Genomic DNA, 24,587 nt, shown 5'->3' on the forward strand with positions numbered 1-24,587 from the left:
TTCTTACCTTAGCTGGTCTGGAGAGAGAGAGAGAGGAAAAGAGATGGGGGAAGGGTCTAGAAGGGATGTGGAGTGTGTAGAAACCAAAGATGAAACTCTAAGGCAGTGGCAGCTCAGCAAACAGGTCAGAAAACAATTTCGTGTTGTAAAACTCTTTGTCATGCCACAGCAGTCTTCTTTCTGTTCCTCAAACCTGCCAACATCGTTCCTACTTAGGGCCCTTTGCAGGGGGGACTTTGATTGTCTAGAATGTTCTTGCCCTGGCTCTTCTCCGGACTGGCTCCTTCATATCAACTCCGGTGTCACTTCCTCAGAAAAGTGCTTTGTGATCACACAATCCACCCCCCACCCCCCACCCCCCAGCATGAATTACCTTTCAAGAGCACTTAGGATCACAGGTAATCATCTTTTTAATTTGCTTGTGTGTTTCTTGTCTGCTCTGGCCACCCAGACCCCTTGGGCAGGAATGACACGTTATTCCTGGAGCCTACAACACTATCTGACACAAGGCAAGTACCCCACACATGCTCACTGAGTGGCTATGGGCTACGTGTCAGAAAAAAGGAACTGTGCTCTTGTTCTGACGCGCTGTGTCAGCATCTTTGACGCGTCTTTCTCCCTTGGTACCAATGTCAAAGTCCTCAGGTCTCACCTGTGCATTCTGCTTCTGAGAAACGTCTCACACCTTCCCTTGGTCGCCTCCTGCTCCCCCCTCCACCCACCCCCAGCTGCTGCTCGGGGGCTACTAGCCCTGTACCTCCCGCCCTGCTGCCCAAGACTTTCCTGAAATACAAGTGTCTTGTCCCAGCTCTGTAGTCTCTCCTCCCTTGCTTCCATTCTCCCCTACTCTGGGGACACCCAAGCTCTTTATGTGTCTTCCTTGCCTTCCTTGGGGCTGAATCAAAGTGTCCTCCCCATAGTAACTCCGAGCTTTGCTTCTCCGGCCAACAGATCTTGCCTCTCTCATTCGTGGAGCCCAAGAATGGCAGTGTAGGCAGCTCTTTGGGAATCCCTGGAGAGGACATAAGTGTCTGCCCATGGGAGCGTGGGGCTTCTGAAGGCAACATGATGAGTGTGCCAGAGATGTCTCTGGAGAGAACCAGAAAGGGGCCCCCAAGTCCCGACCTGGGTCCTTAGACAGCCCTTGGGGATCCCGTGGGCAAAGATGCTGGGTTGGTCTGCCACAAATCAGTGAAGGCCTTGGAAGGGCTGGGATGGAGCTGTACCCCGGCAGCTGACCCGGCCTGGTGTGCAGAATGGATACAGCACAGGCATAGCAGGTGGTTGTCAAATAATGCAAATAATGTCAAATAATCACAAGACAGAGAATGCAAGCAAGTGAGACAGGAGTTCTTGGCTTGGGTGGGGGCACCAACACTGACCGCAGTTGATGGTGTGGCCCTTCTCTTTCCACAGCAGTTGCCAGGTGTGGCCGGGCAGGGGTAGCAGGCTGCTGCTTGCTCCTCAGAGGAACCCACGTTGGGCTGAAGCGGGAAAACTTCAGACGGGTTGTTCAGGTAATGATGCTTAGAGACGTTCTAATGAAAGACATGTTACTTCCTGTGAGTTATTGCCATTAAGGATATTTATTTCTTATACCAAATGTCTAAATTCATCTATCCTCTAGAGATCATTTCATCTCATACTGTATGCTATCTCAGCAGAAAAAATGTTTTCCCCAAATGTGTCAGTTCTATTTTTAAAAAGGTTCAGTGACCTATTTCTGTAATTCTCACAGACACTGAAAGAAGAGCAGAGTCTATTTAGGCTCGGCTCTGTCACCGAAGTTACCCCTGCCAGGTGTTGCCTACAGAGGCGCCACCCTGCTTTGCAGGAAAGAAGCAGGACAAAGTAAGAGGAGTATTGGCAGAGTGGGATCGCGAGAGCATAAACCCATATGCACACACGCACATGCACGCACACGCACACTTCTCTGGTTTTGAACAGTGTTCAGATGACGGTAGTCCAACTTGGGCCAAACTTGATACTAGGAGATTGCTTAATAATCAACTAGCTCCCAAAGAACTTGGAAAGACAAATTACAAAAGAGGAAGTCAATTCACTGACTGATACGTGGGAAAACAACAACAACACGTTAGCTGCTCTAGCAATCACAAAAATGAAAATAACAATGCCACTGTCCCCAACTAACCTGTGTGCAAGACATCAGAACGGTGACTACGCTTCAGTGAGGGAGAGGGGCCAAAGGAGGTACGGCAGGTGCTTCTGGGGTTCTGGTCATGTTCGGTTCCTACCAGCTGGTGCTGGTGACTTAGAAGTCTGCTTTGTGAAAATTCACTTACGATTTGTGTACTTCCCTGAGTGTATGATAAGCCTCAGCAAAAAGTTTACATAAGAAAACAGGCTCCCTTTCTACCTAATAAGTTATATATAACTAGTGGTAACAGCCAGCGCAGCTGAAGCCTTCACAAAGCTGGAATTTTCACATATTGCTGGTGGCAGCGTAGGTTAATGCAGGCCTCTTTGGGGAGCAACTTGGCGATATGAATTTAAAAATCTCAGAAGCGTTTGTGTGTGTTAACCGCATAGGTCCACTTCTGAGAGTTTATCTTTTCTTTTTTTTTTCTGAGATTCTATCTTAAGAAATAATCCTAAGTGTCAAAAAAGGTTGAGGTGCGTATATGCCTATATGCATTGCAATATCGTTGATAATAACAAAAAATTTATAATGGCAAAACACTGAAAGCAATGTAAATGGCCAACTAGAGGGCAACGGTTAAGTGAACTTTGATAAATCCACCTGATGACATTTTATCACTTTTTAGAGTGCGCTAAAGCGAGCGATGACAGAGGAAACAATACGGTAAGTAGGAAAAGCAGGATACGAAATTGTAGGCGTAATGACAACTATGTTAAAAAAAAAAAAAAAAAGAACATCCCGATGAAAAGAAAAATCACAGGAAGATAAAAAAAGTGATCAATGTTCATTGATCCTGGTAACAGGACTACGGGCAATGTATTTAATTTACTTTCCTGTGTTTTCCAAATTTTGTTTAGTGAGTCTGTATTACTTTGGTCAAGGAAGTAATATCTTTAAAAAAATTTTTTTTATTTATTTCTTTGACAGAAAGAGAGAGAGAGAGAGAGCACATGCAGGGGGCAATGGGAGAGGGAGAAGCAGACTCCCTGCTGAGCAGGGAGCCAGATGTGGGGCTCGATCCCAGGACCTTGGGATCATGACCTGGGCTGAAGGCAGACGCTCAACTGACTGAGCCCCCCAGGCAGCCTGGAAGTAATGCCTGCAGAATAAGCCATGTGCCTTCTACTCAGTCTCAGGGGGTGCTGCCCTCTGCTTCTCCCAGGTCCCTACACTCCTGCCTGATGTCACCATCCCAGGCCGAATGAAGCATTGAAAATGGTCACCAGCCGTGCTCTCTGTTCTGGCTGGTGCATGCTTGGTTCTGATGGCCCAGGAAAGTTCCTTAAGCTCATTACAAATGTGCCAAGGTCTTACCAAAACATTTGAAGTCTGGGGGTGTTGGTGGGCAGGGGTGGTGGTGGTGGTGGCGGCTATTGGCTCAAAAATATGAGAAGTCTAAAATTAAAATTCACACATTTTTATTGCGATGGCTACGAAATGTAAATTACATCTGCTTCTTTAATTGCTAACATTTGATTTCAAAAAAAATTCATTAAGTTTGAGAACAATCTGTAGGTTAAGTTTTTGTGACATTCAAGATTTTCTGATTCCTCATGACCTTTGAGAGACATGATAATTAATATATATTAAAATTCTTTTTTTGGTAGTCATGTAATTTCAAAAGAACACAAAATTATGAGAGATCTCTCAGAAACAGCGGTTTACGCCCTTTTTTCCAGGTAGGGTGGGGTCTCCACAGGTGAGAGTGCCTGCGGCCAAGCCATCTTTATTTCTTCCCTCAGGTGATAGCCTGGCCTCCCATCCCACCTGCGCCCTGCTGCAAAATGAAAATGGATTCATGTCTGTTCCTGGTGAACTCTTGCGCTGGCTCCCCCAGCCGTCCTAAGGGAAGTCTGGGCTGACCCCCAGGCCAGGTAGGCCCCTCTCCTCCCTCTCCCCCAAGTGCTGTGCTGCCTTTTGTCAAACCACTTTCCTCTGTGGATTGTTCTTATCTGCCTCTGCCCATTGCCTTGGGAGTTCTCTGATAGCGGAGGCTTTGTTAGGATCTTTCTTAACCTTTAACCTCATCAATCCTCTGGGGGTTGAGGAGGAACCTTGTGAATGACAAGAAGGGGGAGGGGTGGGAAGACAGGGCTCAGGGGAAGGGGGTGGGGGTAAACCCAACCAAGGACTGGTGAGGTGAGGCAGGTTTGGGCCTCAGGTAGGTGGAGGCACCCAGGTGTACTGGGGTATCCCAGCCTGGAGTGCAGGGGGGGAGCTCGGATGGAGAAATCAAGTGGTAGCCACCAATACAAGTGGGGGGGGTGGTAGGGTGGAGGCCAGAGCTGCGGCTGTGGGGACCCCACTTCAGAGGTGTGAGCAGAGAGAGTGCGTGTGGGGGGCCTCCCCACTGTGGGCCTGACAGCAGAGAGCGTAGATGACATAAAGATAGCTGGGGCTGTGAGGGGCTGGGGGTCCAGCAGAAAGAGGAAGAAAGCTCTACCGGGGGGGCATGAGACCCCTGGAGGCCAGACATGCAAGAGGGAGCACTCCCTGAGGCCGACTGGGCCAGTATGCCCAGGGCTTTGCAAGAATCATCTGGAAGTGAGCAGCAGGACAATGTTAAGATAAACCCCATTCTACAGATGAGCACAGGCTGACTGAGGAACTAGCCCAAGGACACGCGGGCAGGCGGTGCAGGCCTGGACCAGGGCCCAGACTCCCTCCCAGCGCTCGTCTCCCAGCATGACCTGGGCGCTGCTGGTTACTAGAAAGCCCCGGGCTGTGCAGGCGAGGGGGGCCACCACCCCGCAGCTGGAGGGTTGCAGCGTCAGGCAAAGGGGAAGGAAGGAGGCAGGGAGGCAGCGTTTCATGAAGCAAAGGGGTGTTTGCAATTCCACAGGTGTTTCTGTTGTGTTTTTCACATCAAGAAGCAGCTGCCAGTTACTACTTTTGTGATTTTTAATGTCTAAAAAATTACCCTCGCTGCTTCCAGGTGGCGCCTGGGGCTGGAGGTGAGAGCTGTCCCTGCCGCCACCAACGCGGACCCTTGTACCAAGCCCTCATCCCAGCCTGAAGCTGAGGGAGCCGCCCTGGGGGCAGGGCCGGGATGGTGTAGCCGGGGTAGGCGCTGGCGGTGGGGTCTGATGTCCTCACCAGCGGAGGGACATCGGTGACGTGGTTGCCAGCTCGCACGTGGTGGCTCTGTGTGATGGGGCGGGGGCCAGAGGCCAGCAGCTTTCTTGGCCCAAGGAGTGAAAGGGCAGTGATCATGGAAGAACTTGCATCTGGCTCCTGTTTACAGGGGGGAGTTGGAAAGCTTCTGGACCAATCCAATGCCCCCACATTCAAAACTCAGTAGACTTTTTCTCTTCATCAGACTTCTCTGTGTCCTTTTTTTTTTTTTTCATGGCCAGAGGGGTGGTGAGTATGAAACTGCCAGGCTGTCTGATGGGTTCAAGTGCCTTTGGGGGAAGAAATCAGCAGCTATGGATTTGCTCCTGCTCATGGAGTCTTAAAGGTTGTACCAATCCTCTAATAGGAAATGTGGAAAAGGATGGAAAGCCACAGAAATAGAAGCATCTCTGAAAAGAAAAAAAGCATATTGGGACACCTGGGTGGCTCGGTGGGTTGAGTGTCTGCCTTCAACTCAGGTCATGGTCTCAGGGTCCCGGGATCCAGGCCCACGTCGGGCTCCCTGCTCAGCGGGTAGCCTACCTTTTTTCTCTCTGTGCTCCTTTCTCTGCCCCCTGTTTGTGTTCTCTCTCTCTCTCTCAAAATAAAATAAAATAAAATCTTAAAAAAAAAAAAAAAAGCAAGCAAGCATATCACAGCTTAGACTAGATGTCTTGCTACGTAAGGGACAAGCGTGTCACTGTTTCTGCCTGCTGACCCATACTGACAAACCAACGACATAAAGGGGCATCTGCTTCTTGTTTCTCGTTTCGTAAAGGAAATATATTCCATTGCTACAACTGTAATACAGAATAAAGTGATTTTTTTTAGAATGCCCCTTTTTCTCCTTTTTAGGGGACACATTTCTGATTTTCAGGAATTCATGTAAAATCGGGAAGCAAGATCCCATGAGCTGAGATGGCGTTTACCTCTGCTGTTCTGCCTTTAAGCAGAGTGGGGACAGTACATTATTGCAGATGTGTACGCGAGATGGTTTTCTGAACAATAAGGTGTAGGAAAGAAGTAAATAATTTTTCTGATTAAAAAATATTACCTTTGAAGGCAGCGATAAAACCCAAGCACTTGTCCTTTACTCGCCTAACTGCAGCACTGCTGGTGCCCAACGTTGGCGGCCTTTCTATTTGTTATTCAACACTGTGGATTTTCCTATACTTTCTTTGTTCACAGATCCTCTCCCAGTTGTGCTGTGTGTAGAGCCCCCTGGAAAAGTGAGGACAGAGGAGACTAGGACAGTTCTACCTGGAGCCCTTTTGTTCAGAACTCTTTAGAGGTGCTGCGTGGCTCAGTCAGTTGAGTGCCTGGCTCTTGATCTCAGCCCAGGTCGATGACCTCCAGGTCTTGGGATTAAGGACCGTGTTGGCCTCTGTATTCAGTGAGGAGGCTGCTTGAGATTCTCTCCCTCTCTCAAAAAGAGAGCCCCCCCCCTCCAAAAGATAAAATAAATCTTAAAAAAAAAAAAAAGCCAGCTCTCTTCCCTCCAGCGTCTTGGCTAACTTCCTTGCTTCCCTCCAGCCTCTCACCATCTCAGTGAGAAGTACCCTGACCACCCCGTAACACTGCAGCCAGCCCCCTGCCCCAGACTGCAGGGGGCTCCTCCTCTCCCTTACCCTGCTCTGTTTTGTTCTTTTTCTTTTCTTTCCATAGAGACTGTCACCACTAAGTAATACTTTGTTGTTGTTGTTTTTTTTAATTTATTTATGAGTAACACAGAGAGAGAGAGAGGCAGATACACAGGCAGAGGGAGAAGCAGGCTCCATGCACTGGGAGCCCGATGTGGGATTCGATCCCGGGTCTCCAGGATCGTGTCCTGGGCCAAAGGCAAGCGCGAAACCACTGCGCCACCCAGGGATCCCCCAAGTAATACTTTGATGCGTTGTCGCATTGTCTTTTAATTACTTCACATTCCCCCTGATGAGGACAGTGCAAGCTCCTTGAAGGCAGGCGCCTTAATGTCTTGATCTGTGACCTAATCCAGGTGTTGACAGTGGTTCTGGGCACTCTGTAGAAGCTCCATCCATCCATATTTTTGGAATAAAAAAAGGCATTACCTCAGTGGGCTGTGACTCCGTAAAACAGGAAAGGCTGCAGCCAACGTTTGGAAGCCAGGCAGCCTTTCCATAGGAGGGAGGACCCGGCAGGGCATCCAAATAGGGGAGAGCAAATGCTAGAAGGTAGGAGAGAGTGCAGTCATTTGGGAGGCAGTGAGTAGGCCAGGTGCCAGGATGTATGGCACTGAAGGCTGGACTAAAGGGTGGGGATTTTCTTTCATATGCAATGAGAGGGAAGGGAGGGGGTATTTATGGAAGGGTTTTGAGCAGGGAAAGGACTTGAAGCAAGTGATTTTTTTTCTAAGTTTATTTATTTATTTTTGTAGTAATCTCTACACCCAATGTGCAGCTTGAACTCATGACCTTGACCAAGAGTTGTAGGCTCCTCCGACTGAGCCAGCCAGGTGCCCCACAAGTGATACTTTAGAAAGACTAACCTGGAGGCTGCGTGCCTTTTGGGTGGGAGTGGTCCCTTCTGGGATGTCTTCCTGCATCCCCACTGCCTGCCTTCCCTCCTCATGAGCACTCCTCATGATTTACTGTGTCCCCACTTCCCTCTGCTCCCATCCTCCAGGTGAAGCTGGAAGCTGAGCCTGATGGTTCATAGCCTGTCTCAGATTTGGAGGGAGGACGCTTTGGCTCCATCTGCTCTCCTTTCTCTGGGTGAGGTCGGGGGAGGCGATAGCCACGGCTCCTGGTTAGAAATGGCATGTGGCACTTGGAAGGCTTCCTCATGTGTCTCTATCTTCAAATCCATGGCATGGTCCCCAAAAAGGATGAATGAATGCTTGAAATTTCCCCAAGCCATCCTTGGAATGGGAATTTCAATTCCAGAGGAGTGAAAGGTGGGGAGACCTTTGCCCACGTACGTCAAGAACGTGGACAAATTTAGAACCAGAGCCTTATGTTACAATTGCAAGTCAAACTCCAAGTGGGGTAACCAGCCCATTAGCGCAGACACGGGAAAACTGACTTTCCTGCCATCTCTCCACACACACACACACACACACACCCACGTGTGCACACTCTCACATACACACATTCATTGGGCCCTGGAAAGATCAAGGCCAACTGCAAAGTACCCATTCCCCAAGACTCCTAATTTATATTGGGAACTAGCTATAAAGCTCCCCCTGGTCCCCAATCTTCCCTTGCAATGATAAAGAGCATGTCACATCACACTAAATGTGACACTTAATCAAAACCCATCTTCTTTAACAAACCCTTAACCTCCAGCACATGAGAGTCACCAAGGCCAAGGGACGAGACAGGGAGCCGACTCAGGTGGCACATGCTTTGATTAAGATGATACAGATTTCCTTTTATTTCACTTTCATCAGAGTTGTAAAATTCGAATCTATCCCCTTTTTGATTTGACAACAGCACATTTCAGTAGAGGTTGACACCAAAAAAAGATCAGGACTTGTTCTCTCTTCAACCGGGAGTAGACGATAATTTCTCTGAATCCCCTTCAGTAATGATCGTCAGAGCTTCTGATCTTCCCATAAGCAAGTTTTGCAGGGGACATGGTTAAACTGAAGCACAAACCTGGCTGGCATCTGGTTCCTTTCTTAAGTGGTATCTAAATAGCCTTAATCTCTAGGCCCTGGAAAAGACCTCCCCTTCTCTGCCTCCTTTCTTGGGTCTTTTTTTCTCAGACTTAAATCCTCAAGTGAATTCTTTCTCCAGATTTCTGGGGCAGGAAATCTACTTCGCTGCCACACAGTACTTGAAAAACTTCTGGGGGCTCCAGCAGTTGTCCATTTCTATGGCATGAGCCATGGCTATTCTCATGACCTGTGAGGGATTTTGTTTTAAAATTATTTAATCACGAGCTAGATCCCAAAGGAACAAACATATTTCTACCCATTCAATATGTATTTATCAAATCTCAATTATGGATGGTGTAGGTGTTATAAGAGAAAAAGTTTCACTTCTGCTCTCAAGAAACTTTCAACCTTGAAGATGTGACAGTGGCATACACAGCAGGATGGGACAAGTGGCTACAAGGATTCCAAAGTGCTGGCAGTTCATGAATCCAGAAAGCATTAAAGCATCTACTGTGTGCGGGACCCTGTTCTAGGCACTGGGATATAGCTCTGTACAAAATGAACAACGTTCCTGCCTACAAGGCACATACATTCTAGCTGGGGCTTGGGCAGCAGTTTCAACTTTTGTATATTTGGCTTTTGAACAGCCCACACTTTTGCACTTTCTACGTTGACCTTCTCTAATCACCCTTTATAGGCTGAATTTGGACGTTTACGCGCCCACTGACAAGTGAAATGTCATAGCTACTGCACGCCGTCACCGCTGGTGGGGCTCCCGTTCAGTTTGTGCAGTGTCAGTGCCTGTATTACTTACCAAAAATGAGCAGAAATTTAAAGAACGAAAGTGTATGCTATTGGTAAGACTTGTCCTTATTAAATTAGAGGACCTATTTAAATGTTGTAGAAATACCGAATATTGAGTCTAATGAAATGTAAATAGGAATTAAAAAAATTTTTGTTTGTTTCTGTGAGAGCAATCTCACTTATAAAATATGTTGGCAATAGTATGGCCAGGTCTTCAGCAATAGCACTACCTTTACACATGAGGCCTTTCTTTCCACTCCAAAGGACTGGGTGCTGTCAGTACTAAGAAAGGACAGGGAGGACCACCAAGAAAACTAAAAGACAGCCTACAGAATAGGAGAAGATATTTGCAAATGTAACATGCAATAAAGGGTTAGTTTCCAAAATATATAAAGAACTTATACAACTCAACACCCAAAAAACAAATAATCCAATTTAAAAATGGGCAGAAGATGTGAATGGACAATTCTCCAGTGAAGACATCCAAACGGTCAACAGACACATGAAAAGATGCTCAGCATCACCCATCATCAGGGAAATCACATCAAAACCATAATGAGAGATTATCTCACACCTATCAGAATGACTAACATCAAAAACACAAGATACAAGAGATGTTGGTGACGATGTGGAAAAAGGAGCCTTCTTAGCATTGTTGGTGGGAAGGCAAATCATACAGCCACCGTGGAAAACCATATGGGGGTTTCTCAACAAATTAAAAATAGAACGACCCTACGATCCAGTAATGGCACTACTGGGTAATTACCCAAAGGATACAAAAACACTAATTTGAAGGGATACGTGCACCCGGATGTTTATAGCTGTATCATTTACCCTAGCCAAATTATGGAAGCAGCCCAAGTATCCATCAATAGATGAATGGATAAAGAAGATGTGATATATATACACAATAGAATATTACTCAGCCATTAGAAAAGAATGAAATCTTGCCATTTGCAATTACATGGATGGATTTAGAGAGTATAATGCTAAGCAAAGTAAGACAGTGAAAGACAAATACTATATGATTGTACTCAGATGTGGAATTAAAGAAACAAGACAAATGAACAAAGAGGGAAAAAAGAGACAACCCCCAAAACCAGACTCTTAACTATGGAGAATAAGCTGGTGGTTGCCAAAGAAGAGTGGGTGGGGGGAATGAGTGAAATAGGTGAAGGGGATTAAGGAGGACACTAGTGATGAACACACTGCGTAATATATGGAATTGCTGAATCATTGTATTGTACGCCTGAAGGGAATGTAACACTGTATATTAACTATACAGGAATAAAATGAAGAAGAAAAAATGAAAAGACAAGAAAGGAAAAGAAGAGAAGAGAAAAGAAAAAAAGAAGAAAAGAAAGGACAGGAATGGCCCGGCACCAGGAAACGGTGCTTACCATTTACTCAAGGATCTAAAGAAAAATAGAAAACCCAGAATATTTCAAAGCAGAAGGGGAAACAACGGCTTTCTAGAAAAAGTCTATGTTTCAGCCAGGAAGAGGAAGTGAGTAAAACGGCAAAGAATCTTCTCCTTCCCAAAACCAGGTTAAGGCTAAAGATTATGGATTATGGATTAACCTAGATTGAGAACATAGAGGTTGGTGCCAAGGGCCAGAGTAGGATAAGAGTAAGTGTCGGGCCTGCTTTGACTTTTCTAACTAGAGGCCTTTGCCACCGCCCCTGAAAGGCAGTCTTCATCCTGCCCGGTGCCCTGCAAGGAGACAGGAGGAGGTTCACCCAGACTCATGTCTGTGCCTGAGTCAGGGCAGGATGACAGCCAGCATGTGGATTAGACAGGGTAGAGTGCTGGGGGGTGAGAACATTCTAAGCCAGAGCAACCCAGAGCAGGACTAGCAAGAACTTTACCTGCCAGTTACTCAGGGGCCTGTGGCCTACTTTCCCCCACGTAAGCCCCTGAGCTGCTCGTGAAGCAATGCAGCACACTCAGGAGGAAACCACAGTCTCAGAAGCTGGTGAGAGCTGGGGTGTGGGAGGCTGCATTTGTTCTGGGACAGGACTCCCTTCCCCTTCCCGCCAAGCAGAGGAGCTGAGGGTGGTCCTACACCCTCTGGTCAAAGCTCGGATGGATTATCTTGGACTGGTCCCTCTCGGCTCCCTGTGGTACCCAAGGGCTAACCCCTCCTGGCCATCAGGGGGATTAGGAACCTCATTACAGACTCAATCACCATTGATGCAGGTCAACAGGTTGTTTGGTCCTCCTCTGAGCTTTTGTGATAACATTGACTGTATTTTATTTTATTTAAAAGATTTTATTTACTGGCGCTCAATGGTTGAGCGTGAGCCTTCAGCTCAGGTCCTGATCCCGGGGTCCTGGGATGGAGGCCCACAGTGGGTTCCCCTGCAGCGAGCCTGCTTCTCCCTCTGCCTATGTCTCTGCCTCTCTCTGTGTCTCTCATGAATAAATAAATAAAATCTTAAAAGAATATATTTTCTTTATTTATTTGGTAGAGAGCGAGAGAGAACACAAGCTGGCAGGGAGAGGCAGAGGGAGAGGGAGAAGCAGACTCCCCATTGAGCAGGGAGCCCGATGCGGGGTTCTAGCCCAGGACCCCGGGGTCATGACTTGCACCGAAGACAGATGCTTAACCGACTGAGCCACCTAGGCGCCCCAAAATTGTCTGTATTTTAAACTTTCTATTATAAATGTTTTCAACATACATAAAAGTAGAGAGACTAGTATAGAGTCCCATATATCCATCATTTAGATTTAACCATCAACGTCTTATGCTATAGTGGGAATGATTATGTCGTCCTCCTCCCCCAGATTCATAGGTTGAAACCTAACCCCCAACGTGATATTAGGAGGTGGGACCTTTGGGAGGTGATTAAGGCATGTGGTAAATGAGTTAGTGCCCTTATAAAACAGATCCAAGTGGGACTTGAAATCAAGATTACTTTAAACAAAAAGAATCTTTCATCTGAAGAAAAGAGAGAGAGAGAGAGATCCGAGGGAGTTCCCTCGCCCCTTCCACCAGGGGAGGTCACAGTGAGAAGACACCATCTCTGAACCTGGAAACGGGCTCCCATTAGACACCGGATCTGCCGGCACCTTCGTCTTGTACTTCCCGCCTCCAGAACCTGGAGAAATACATTTCGTTGTTTACACCCAGGCCACAGTATTCTGTTATAGGAGCCTAAATGGACTAAGACACCATATTTGCTTCATCAGGTGTTTTTTCTTCAGTATTTTAAAATAAAACCCAGACATCACGTTTCACCCCCAAATATTTCACTACATACCTTTTGAAAGATGAAGGCATTGTCTTATGTAACCACGACACCATTATCACACATATCAGAATTAACAATAAATTCTTAAAACATTTTCTGATGCCCAGTCCAAATTCAAATTTCCCTGCTTGCTATACCCCAAGATGTCTTCTTACAGTTGATACGTTTGAATCAGGATCCAAACTAGGCCCACACGTTGCACGTGGCTGTTGAGTCTCTAGTTGCTTTAATCTAGAGGATCACCCAGAGGTATTAACCAGTGGGTTGCTCTCACCCACCCACCCCTCTGCCCTTTGCTTCAGTGAATCACTCCAAGTGTACCCCGAGGGCCCTTCCTAGCAGTCCAGGCAACCAGACCAGAGGGACCAGGGTCTGGAGCAAGCAGCCTTGGCATGCAACCAGAAACGCGGAGTTTCGAATTTTCAGCTATGAGGCATGACTTTGAGAAAAATGTGCAATGAAATTTGTGTCCCCTGGCTCCAGACAACATGCAGCTTCTTCGTGGAGGAGGGGGAGAGAAGAGGGGCCCTGGGGTGGAAGCAGAACCGAGGTGGAGAGCACTCCGTGCAGCGTGGGCCCAGGCCAAGGGGTTCCATTTGCAGCTTGTGCCGAGGAGCAGGGCAGCGGGCCTCAGGGTCCTCTGCTGAGCACTACCCTTGAGAGTCGGCTTTTGTTTGTTAGATGGGAGGGACGCCCATCTCTTCCAGGGGGACTTTGCAGCCGAAGGTCCACACACAGGGAAGCCCCCCGCGTGGGGAGTGGGGCCCTGGCTACCTAGAGGGGTGGTGGTGCTGGGGAGGCAGCCCCTCCCACCCGCACCCTCACCCCAGCTGGCCGGCACCGTGCTGAGGTCACCCACGCGGCTGGGCCCGGGTGACACACACCCCCTCCCACGTCTTTGCAGGGCTGCCTGGTCAATGGCATAGTCTCGTGCTCCCTCCGAGAGTCCAGCCACATGCCAGGTTGATTTCTTCCAAATTTGAAACTTTGATCAAAGACTAGCATTTCTTATGTGGGAGGAGAGTGCCTGAAGCCTGAGCTTTGTCCCCAGCACTATATTCCAGCTTAAACTGTGCCCTAAACCTCTTGGACCAGAGCTAGCCGTGTGGGTGACCCCCCAGAGGAGCCCCCCCACCCCCAGACCCTGGAGCCAGAGTGGAGAGGGTGTGAGCCAACACCCAAATGACAGCTGTGCTCTGGGCCTTCCGGAGTCCTGGCCGCCTGCTGCCTGTGCCTGCGGGAAAACCTATGCCAGGGGAGCGCGGGGCTGGGACCAGTCATCCTCTTTGATGACCCAATCGGGGCTCTTGGGGCTCTTGGGGCTCCGGTCCTGTACGGGCTCGGGTGGCAGGCGTCCTGGGAAGGCTGTGCCCTCCGAGAGACTTCCCGTGGGACCCCAGGATCCCGACAGCCCCGGGACGGTGGGAACGTGGGGCAGATGCTGCTCCGCTGGCCTCCACATGTCGCTCGGAGATCTTGGCAGCTGGCAATCTGGTCTGCATCTGATCAATTTTATCTGCAAAATATTCAGAAAATTTCTCCCCCAAAGAACATGTTGACCCCCTGAAGGAGGGAATGCAGTGTGGGTCGCTTGTTTGAAGACATTCTCAGTTTTGATGAGGCTTGTGCAGGGACCCAAGATAAGCCTCAGAACATGAGCCAAGCGGGTGGGGGGAAAGGCTCCTCTGGTGACACTCCGCATCTTCCCCGGCCTTCCATTTTACGTGTTTACCAATTGTGAAAGCAAATCCAGCTGTTGGGAGGAATTGCTTCCAGATGACATTATGGGAAAGGAAAACGCACTTTATAAAAAAGCTGCAGAATAAAAAGCAGAACATGTACGCTCTGTGGGCCAGGATTCCATATGGACCATTTCCTGATATTGTGCAATAAGCCGGCTCCTGGGGTAATCGTCAGAACAGTGCAAACGTTCCCTGCACTGGAATCAGGAGACCAGCGCTGGGACCAGGCTTGGCAGATCGTGGGGAAATCGCTTGACCTCCCCAGGCCCCCCTATCTTTCTCTTGCGCGGGGACTGCTCCCATCCTACTGGGGGGCGGGGGGATCCCTGTGGAAGCCTCAGAAACTATCTCCTGCGTGTTGAATGATGTGCGAGGACCATAAGAAAGCAAGGACATTTTGCTTCTGAAAGTGGGATGCGTTTCTCAGCCCCCCAGCACAGAAATTTGCTGTGTTGGCTTTCTCAAAGATTTTTAGAAGCTCTCTAATGAGCTGGAATTAAAGTGTCCCTTTACTAATTTGGTTTTACAGGTCACTGGATAAAACCTACTTAGAGTGGTTTGGAAGAGGATTAGGACATTTGCGTCTCTTCCAAGTTGACTTTCCAGGCAGGGTCAGTCAGCAGCTGGAGACTCCCTTGGCTGGGGGCCAGGGCTCTTTTGTACGCGGCAAGTTTGTCGGGGCCTGGGGAGCACACTGTAACTCTATTATCCAAATAACAGAAAGTTTGCAGGGACATGAAAATGTAGATGTATAAAAGCAAGGCATAGGGGCCCAGGCCTGCCTGCCCAGAAGCCTCCCGAGAGACCAGCACTGCAGGAACCCCTGCTCCCCCGGGGGGCGAAGCCAACAGCCACCGAGCCCCCCTCCAAACTCCTCTTGGGGCAGCGTGGTCTCCAGCAGCTCGACAATTGCCTTCCGCTCGGGGAATTTCCAAAGACTGCTGCTGTGGCTACTAAAGTTGCTATTATATAAAATGTAAAACGCTTTTGCTGTCCTACCAGCCACATGGCAGGTGCTCCCTAGCCACACGCGGCCGGTGACACCGGATGAGACAGTGCAGACAACCCGAACGCTCGTTTATTCTCGGGGAGCCACGGCCGCGAAGGGGGAGCACCTGACATCTCTGCCCTCGTGGAGTTTATGTCCTAAAGGGGAAGATACAGAGCAGGCGACAGATATGGTGAGTAACTTTTGCCATGGGCTGTAGTCCCCGCGGGAAGCAGGTGACACACTCAACTGAGAAACGGGGCCGAGGTTAACGAGAGGATTTAGCACATTATGGGCAGACTTCAGGGAAACGGGTGTGGGACCCCAGCATTGCCGGCGGTGGGGGCCCTCCCTGCAGCCCGCCACCCCGGGGGGCCTCGGCACAGCCCCTGCACCTGCTGATGAGCCGTCGGGCACAGCGACAAGCCCCCGCGGTCTCCACGACGCCTCGAGACTGTCGAGGACGCCCCAGCGGACAGGCTCTGCGGCCCACTCGGTGCCGTCGCTCAACATGAACACCTGGGGTCATTTCTTTCGATATTTATTTCAAGATTTCAGAGGCCGCAGAAACGCCCTGGCAGCGGGGACTTATTTGGCCGGTGGGCTGGGGAGGCGGGGATGGGACACTCAACACTTTTTTCCATTTCAGAAACTCAAACGTCAAAAGCAAAAAACAAAACGAAAAATCCCCCAACGCATTAAGAGGCTTATTTGGGTAAATGGCCTGTGGCGGATTTTCCCCCAGAAAGAGGGAAGGAGCAAGCTGGGAGGCCGCTAACTGCGGTGTCACCGTGGCACCTGCAGCTGTACCAGTGCCATTGGATCATGCATTTGATATGGTGGGAAAAAGGGTGGGGGGACAAGGGGGCAGTCACCAGAACCAGGGAGAGAGCTCTGGGGGGGCAGTGGCCTGTGCTGGGGGGACCGGGCCACACCAGGCCCAGCATCCCACGTGGGGATGGGCACAGGGCAGACTGGGAAAGAGGGAGAGGGAATGGGGAGGAGCACAGTCTCAGCATGATCCTGAAGGCAGAGGCGGGGAGGGGGAGCAGGTCACAGGCACGACTGTCCCGCAGCCAAGGTCCACGACCCGCCTGAAGGTCCCGACCTTGCCCTCCTCAGCTCTCCCGCCGCCCCTCTTTCCTGTTATGACTAATTGTGTCCCCTCTGAGTCCTGCCATCATCTCTGTGCTGCTTCTGCCACTTGTCACATCCTCTCTCCCCGGGCACCCTCACAAGGTCCCCCGGGGCCAAAGCAGAGCAGCTGGGGTGAAGCTTCAGTGAGTCCCTCTGTTCTGTTTACCTCGGGAACGCGGGCAGGACAATTTTTTATTTTGATTTTTAAGGTTTTATTTATTTATTCATGAGAGACACACAGAGAGAGGCAGAGACCCAGGCAGAGGGAGAAGCAGGCTCCGTGCAGGGACACGGGACTCGATCCCGGGTCTCCAGGGTCAGGCCCTGGGCCGAAGGCGCCGCTAAACCACCTGGGTGTCCCTATTTTTAGTTTTAAATAAACTTTGTTTTTCAGAATAGTTTTAATATTACAGGACAGCTGAGAAAATAGCGCAGAGAGTCCCCACATGACCCCACACCTATTAACGTCTCACTGCAGCCCGGTGCGCTCCCTCCAGCTAATGAGCCAACGACGTGTGCTATTAGGGAAAGTGTGCGCTGTTTCCCGGCGCTCTCGGTGCTTCCATCCACTGGAGGTGTCTCCACGCCTCCTGCGCCCCCTAATCCAGGGCCACCTGTTTGCTTGAATTCCCTTCCAGGCTTTTCACAGCTAATAGAGAAAATCCTAAACCTGGGGTGAGCGGGTCCAGTCTGATGAGAGAAGACATGGAAGCCCCAAATGGTTAAAAGAAGAAAAAGGCAACTCCAGACCCGAGGTACTACCTGCAGCCTCCTGCCCGGTCCCGCGGCCCCTGGGTGCTGCCCTCCCACTACGACCGCACAGACCACGGCTCAGCTACCACAGCGGAGGCATTAACGTCGATAGGAGTCTATTAACTAAAGCACAGGCCGTAACTGAGATGTCACCAGTGTTGTCACCGACATCCCTTTTGGATCCAGGATACCACATCCTGGTTACTTGTCATGTCTCCTTAGTCCTCTCCAATCTGTGACATTTTCTCGGGCTTCCCTTGTCTTTCATGACCTTGACCCTTTCAAAGAGTATTGATCAGGTATTTTGTACAAATGTCCCTCAATCTGGGTTTGTCTGCTGTGGGCTCGTGACTGGACGGAGGTTATGGATTGTTGGGAAGAAGACCCCGCAGGGGAAGGGCCTTTCTCAAGACATTGTGTGTGTGTGTGTGAGTGTGTGAGTGTGTGTGTTTGGGGGGGAGGGTTCCTGATAGGAGCAGACATGTACTACAGACCACCCTAACCTTGATCACCTGGTTCAGGTGGGACCGCCAGTTAGCACGTTCCCTTTTCCTCGCTAGGTTTGTTACCAGGAAGCCACAAACCCAGTCCACCCTCAGGAGAAAAGGTATTAATCTCATTATCTAGAGGAAGGAGTGCGAAAGCGTTGACTGTGAAAACCTCCAGAGTCATTAATCAATATTTTGGGGTAGCTGCTCTGAGGCTGCACAAAGATCCCCTTTCTCCTTAGAGCCTCACCCACTAACCTTCACATTCCTCAGGGGACCCCGCCTGCCACTATTATTGCTACGAGGCTTCAGGGGATTTTTTTTTTTTTTTTACTTTCCTTGTGCCTTTGACACCTATAATTTTGATTCCTTCCTTCAGGATAGTTTTTGTCCTCTGCCTATTTATTTATTTATTTATTTATTTATTTATTTATTTATTTATTTATTCAATCACTTATTTTTATCAGTATGGACTCGCGGGTATTTATTTTTTCTTTGAGTTATAATCTGATACTACAGTTATCTATCTGGTGCTCAAACTGTCCCAGTTGGGGACACTGGGAACATCTTCAATCTTGGTCCCGTGTGTCCTCCTGACACGCCTTCATCCTTTTGGTGTTTTGCTTTGTTTTGAGCACTACTTTCCTTCCTGTCAGTGTGAAATGGCCCAATCGTCAGCTGCCCCAGCACTAGAAGCTCCCATGTCTCCAAAGGGTCTCCCAGGGCATTTTTAATTTCCTTGCTGATATGCTGGTGACTTTATTTAGGACCTGCTGCTCTGCCAGGATCAGAATCCAATCCTCACTGGCAGCTCTTACAATGGTAGAAAGTCTGACAGACCTATTGTCCCTGACCCGGCACTCAGCTGTTAGGTGGCTTTGGGCACATAACCCTGTGAGCCTCAGTGTTCTCTTCTGTAAAATGGGGAGGAACTATCGTACTTGCTTATGGGGTGTGAGAATTAAATGAGAGAACGTGTGTGAAATAGTTCACATGCCTGTCCTAAGCATCCAATAAATTTTTTTTTTTTTAAGACTTCATTCATCAGAAACACACAGAGAGAGGCAGAGACATAGGCAGAGGGAGAAGCAGGCTCCCTGTAGGGAGCCCGATGTGGGATTCGATCCCAGGAGCCCGGGATCACAACCTGAGCTGAAGGCAGATGAGGCTCAACCATTGAGCCCCACTCAGACGCCCCCAGTGGATGCTTTTGATGACAATGAAGAAGCTGCTGTTTCTGGTACGGGCAGTTGGTTTTGAGGGCAGACTGCCTGGCTTTGAAACCGTAATAAATCTCTCTGTGCCTCAGTTTCTCATCAGTAAAATGAGGACAATAGCAAAAACCAGCTCACAGAGTTTCTGCTGGATTGAGCCCATACGCACGAAGCACTCAGAATAGGGCCCTTGTCGCCTGTTAGCTCCTACTGTTTTCGTAATTATTACTATTGTAGACTAAATCTCTAGTTCCCTTGATGACATTCTCCCCATGGTTGGTAGGTCAAGAATTATGACATAAAATTAAACTATCTAGTTAAGAAAAAAAAAGAGAGAGAGAGACTCTGAAATTGAAAGGTAATAGATAACATCACGCAGTTACTATTCTTAAAAGGAGAACAGCCAAATTCAAATTCATAACTAGTTTGATCACTGTCATGTGCTGTTGACATTTCCTGCTCTGAGGTGTTGACAAATGGTCGAGGCAGCATTACTCAATTCACATTTGCCTCGCACTGACGCACAAGGCCCAAATGGCCCGCGGCTTTGGGGGAAACTCTTTGTAAATCCATCAGATTTGGCCATTAAAAAATGATAACTATGATCAGCCAATGCTGAGGGACCCATTTTGTGGAAAACAGAAATGAAACCAACACAGTTAGTGACATAATAATTAGGACGCAAGGGAGACTGCTGACAATTTGGAGATGTTTTCTTGGAGAAAATATCAAATGACTTCCAGTTTGCAGGACATTAATAGATAATTAAATGACAATTTATTGCCTCAGAGTGACAGCTGTTCCTTTCTCCTGTGTGTACACGAGTCAAGCATCTAAAGGCAATTCCTGCCGCGTCTTAATTGCAGGATAGAGTGCCATGAAAATTCCTTTCCTCCCACTGAAAACCCCAATAAATTTTCTTAAGGACATTAGGATTTTCTTACTATGAGCCTTAAAGTGCATCAGAAGCTACACGAGGATGAGTTATTAATTTAAAATGTTTTGTTTTAATAAACTTATTTTTTGAAAACCACAAATGCTCAAGTTAGCCTCATCCTAACCAATAATATCCACGGAGCCACAGACTGATGAAGATGAGAAATGTCAGTTGACCTGGGCCAATGGCTCAGTCGGATCCCTCCTCCTCATGAAGAAAAATCCACCTGTGTCCCGGCTGGGAGTAGAAACAAAATGGACAGGGGCCTGGAGGAGAAAACCAGGCCCTCTTAGTTGGGCCAGTTTTTTCCAAGATAAGACAATGACCCAGCAGCAACATTTGGGGATACATGTGTGTTCATTATTGACAAACATTAGCATTCCTGAGGTCTAAGAGGACGAAAGGCAAGGTGGCCAGGAAAGTGAGGGTGAAGTTGTTCAGGGGTCTTCTAGGCAGAGGCAGGCTGGGGGACCTGTAAGGCATCTCAAGGACACTGTGGTGGGGCCTCACTATTTTAGGAGGGGTCCCCTAGCGCGTGTTCCGGCGATTTGGCAGTCTGTACACCCCTCTGGCTTGCTTACTGCCTGGTGTGAGGAAACTGGGGTCTGAGTAAAGGCTTAAGGCTGACAAAGATGCTGAGCTGCAAACATTTGGATCCCATCAACATTAACTCAACACTAAGAGTTTTTACTGGAGCATAACATGCAAGGGGTGAAGCGGTGACAATGAGGCTACACAGGTCAGTTGTAGAGGGTCCTGTTGGCAGGGCAAGGTATTTTCAACCTTATCCTAATAAAGTCCAGATAAGAGGTGAACTAAACCAAGGTAGTCTGTGAAGGTGACGGAGAGATAACAAATTGCTGAGATCCAACTTGATGGCTGGCCTGATGAGGGGAGGGGATGTAGGAACAAGAGGAGCTTATGATAAGCCCTGAGTTCCTGGCATAGGTAACAGGTATCGTAACCAAGGATAGGAACAAAAGAGGAAAAGTGGGCTCTGGGGTAAAAGTGATGTGTTCTGTTACTTATTTTCTTTAAAAGGATTTTATTTTTAAGTAATCCTTACTCCCAATGTGGTGCTTGAAATCACAACCCCAAGATCATGAGTCACATGCTCTACTGACTGAGCCAGCCAGCTGCCCATCTTCTGTTATTCACATGATGTAGTTTGAAAGGTCTGTGGGATCCTTTTCAGAGATGTCTGGTCTTTGGACACATTGATCTAGATTCAGGACAGAGGGATGGGCCTGAGCAGCAGACTTGAGAGTCCTAGCCGTCCATATGATAATAGAAGCTGTGGTCATAAATAACCTCACCAGGAAGAAGAGAAGGAAGGAGAGGCTTAACTTGTAATAACCCAAGGAAGGAGACAGTGGACTCTGTGATGAGTGAGAAATAGCAGTCAGAGAAACAGGGGAGACCAAATTAATCAACTGTCTCTGTTTCTCCTTGAGGTAATCGTAGCCAACCTGGCTGGACAGTATTCGGGTCCCCTCTGGGGTAACCCTTCAGCATCTTTGGAATCCCAGTCCTCAAAAAACAAAAATACTACAGTTGGGTGACATGCGAAGTGTACTGGGTAGCAATTTTGAAACAAATGGTAATTATATAAATATAGTATGTGTGTACCAGAATTCCTCCCCAAACTCAAGTATTTGGGGAATCTAGAGGGGCAGGATTATAAAACAGTATTTTGGATTCAGCAAACATGCAGGTTCCCCTCACCATTTCTATTCTATTTGCTTTGTTTTGGAAAATTTAGTGGTTTTTTTTTTTTGCTACCAAGGGAAAACCAAGTTTTTGTTGCTTTTTGATGGATAAACTGAGGTAACAGTATCCTGGTGACTTATTCACATGGGTTCTTACAATCAAAATAGTAATATGACCATCACATATTATGCCCATTATAAATATTTCTCTGTTACGAAGATTGAATACCACCTGGCACTTACACTTCCTTTATGGTTAGTAGTCTACAGAGCAGGGTTTCACAAACTTCTTGTGTTCTTGTCGCCCTCTTGAATAATTTTTGGTGACACGGGTAATTGCGAGCCAGAAGTTACAATCTGGCAATCCATGAAATGAGTTCCGATGGTCCTGCAAGTGTTTTTTTTTAAAGTCTGAACTAGCTGACATCACTAGAGATCAGGCGATTTCACATAAAAATTCAGATTTCTGGCTTCTCTTGAAAGATTGGGAGGTGTAGTAAACATGGTCCTCCACCTCAACAACCAGTGCATGCTTCATGGGGCTTCTGCTTGCGGACCAGGCCTATCTTCTCCCATCCCGCAGTCCAGCCTCCCCGTCTCTCCTGGGGACCATGCCTGGGGAGGCATTCGAGTTTGAGGCCAGACCCCTGCTATAGGCCAATGGATAGCTGTTCAAAGCGAACAGCCGACCGCATCGTCACTTCATTATTTGCCTCCTTCTGCCACTGGAACTCCTTAAGGCCTGAAGTTTGTACTTGCTTTATGTGCTCTGTACAATAGCCCTGTGCTAGGCGTGGCACACAGGCACTCAATAAGAGTTAGTTAATGAATCTAGGAGGCTTAATCCTTTGCAAACATTTGGCTACAGATGAAGAAGGGCAAATTGCCTCGGGTCCAAAACCTTAGAAATCCTGAGTATGAGATTAGTCCAATCCTCATACTCAGGGTCGAGTGTGATGTGATGATGAAGATGTGAATAAAGGATAGGTTTGGTGTTCCAGGGCATTTCTTGACAGATCCATCAGCCTGACCTGCTGATTCCTGGGACTCTCTATTGGGTCACAATATGCGTAGCAAAGGCTCTGAAGAATTCTGTAATAATTCTGTAATAAAGAATAAAGAATTCTGTAATTCTGTAATAAAACAACACACAACCGGTTTTATTTGGTTTGAGTATTTCCTAGTCTGTATCTACTTTTTCACTATTTTGACACTCAGTCTTGGATTCATAACATTCTCTCTTCTCAGATGTACTAACTGACAAGCTACTTTTTATTTATTTATTTTTTTAAATAATTTTTTTAAATTTATTTATGACAGTCATACAGAGAGAGAGAGAGAGAGAGAGAGACAGAGACACAGGCAGAGGGAGAAGCAGGCTCCATGCACCGGGAGCCCGATGTGGGATTCGATTCCGGGTCTCCAGGATCGCGCCCTGGGCCAAAGGCAGGCGCCAAACCGCTGCGCCACCCAGGGATCCCGACAAGCTACTTTTTAAAATGATGGTAAAATACAAGTATCCTGGTTAAGACAATTTTGCAAGAATTTTGTGACCCTCTCACAGGTCCTTGGGGCCTCCTTCAAAGCATGGCTAAAACAGTGCTGGGAAGTGTGGCTCTCATTGTGGTGTTATTGGAAGTCATTAAGCTATCTTGTTTCTTTTACTCCTTGGATCAGGCCACAAATCTCTGAAGATACAACAGCTCACATTTGTATAGTATAGTTCATCGTCACACGCATTTTCTGTTTTTCCTTACAGCACTTAGGGTAGGGATTATCATCCCATTTTATATAAGAAGAAATGGTCTCGGAGAGCTTCACCGATTTATTGAAGAACTAAAACTAGCTAGAGGTAGGGCCAAGACCTAAGGCTGTCTTTTTATTCTAGATCCGACCATCTTTCTGTAGTTCCATCTGATTTTTTTTTGTTTGTTTGGTTTTTTTTGCACATGGTTTCGCTTTTTGGTCAAATCAGAACGTTGTCTCTAAATTTCTAAGATCTGGTGTTGTAATCTCCTCCCCTCAACCTAACATGCTGTCTCTCCTGTTCTCCGGGGAGGCCCTGAAGACCCGCAAGAAAAGGCGTTAAAGACGGACCCGAGCACGCCAAGGGCCTGGAGGGCCCACGAAGGGACGTGGGGGAAGGGGGGGGCTGAGACCCCGCGGACAGAGCCAAGGCCCTGGCGAGCTGGCTCTGACCTGGGACGTTCGCCTTTTCCCCTAAAATCTTGCCCGCCCTCCGGCGCACCTGGGGGCCGCACACTGCCTCTCGGGAGCTGCACGGTCTTCGCTTTCCTTCCCCGGTCCTAAGGGAGGGCGGAAAGCTCAACTGGGGCGGCCCGGGGCGCTCAGCGGTTAGCGCCGCCTGCAGCCCGGGGCGTGACCCCGCGGCCCCGGGATCGAGTCCCTCGTGGGGCTCCCTGCACGGAGCCCGCCTCTCCCTCTGCCTGGGTCTCTGCCTCTCTCTCTCCCCGTCTCTCATGCATAAATAAATAAAATCTTAAAAAAAAAAAAAAAAAGCAAAGCTCAGTTCGCCTAAAGAGCCTCCGGAGCCCCAACGGCGCGCCACCGGCCGGCTGGGCGGGGCCCTGGCTCCGAGTCCGCGGAACCCGGGCGGACGCGGCGGGCCGCGGGGGGCGGGGGGCGAGTCCAGGGCTCCCCGCGAC

The 24,587-nt window shown here is 48.4% G+C and overlaps 3 long non-coding RNA genes across 4 annotated transcripts; 2 read left to right on the plus strand and 1 right to left on the minus strand.

The window, feature by feature from the left end:
- The first annotated feature begins 396 nt into the window (after positions 1–396).
- Positions 397–2,826, plus strand: LOC140624111 (uncharacterized). The gene is made up of 3 exons (XR_012023634.1): positions 397–509; positions 1,417–1,517; positions 2,787–2,826. It is a non-coding gene; the product is annotated as an uncharacterized lncRNA (long non-coding RNA).
- LOC140624112 (uncharacterized) lies at positions 1,335–2,286 on the minus strand. The gene is made up of 2 exons (XR_012023635.1): positions 2,153–2,286; positions 1,335–1,538 (listed from the first exon to the last, which is right to left on the minus strand). It is a non-coding gene; the product is annotated as an uncharacterized lncRNA (long non-coding RNA).
- Positions 2,827–3,764: 938 nt separating the features above from the next.
- LOC140624110 (uncharacterized) lies at positions 3,765–23,068 on the plus strand. 2 transcript variants are annotated; one of them, XR_012023632.1, is made up of 4 exons: positions 3,769–4,035; positions 15,698–15,876; positions 17,459–18,180; positions 19,096–23,068. It is a non-coding gene; the product is annotated as an uncharacterized lncRNA (long non-coding RNA). The 2 variants fall into 2 exon arrangements; XR_012023631.1 differs by lacking the exon at positions 19,096–23,068 and having other exon boundaries at positions 3,765–4,035; positions 17,459–19,094.
- Positions 23,069–24,587: the final 1,519 nt, after the last annotated feature.

Source organism: Canis lupus, chromosome 34 (genome assembly GCF_048164855.1).
Source record: "Canis lupus baileyi chromosome 34, mCanLup2.hap1, whole genome shotgun sequence".
NCBI lineage: Eukaryota > Metazoa > Chordata > Mammalia > Carnivora > Canidae > Canis > Canis lupus.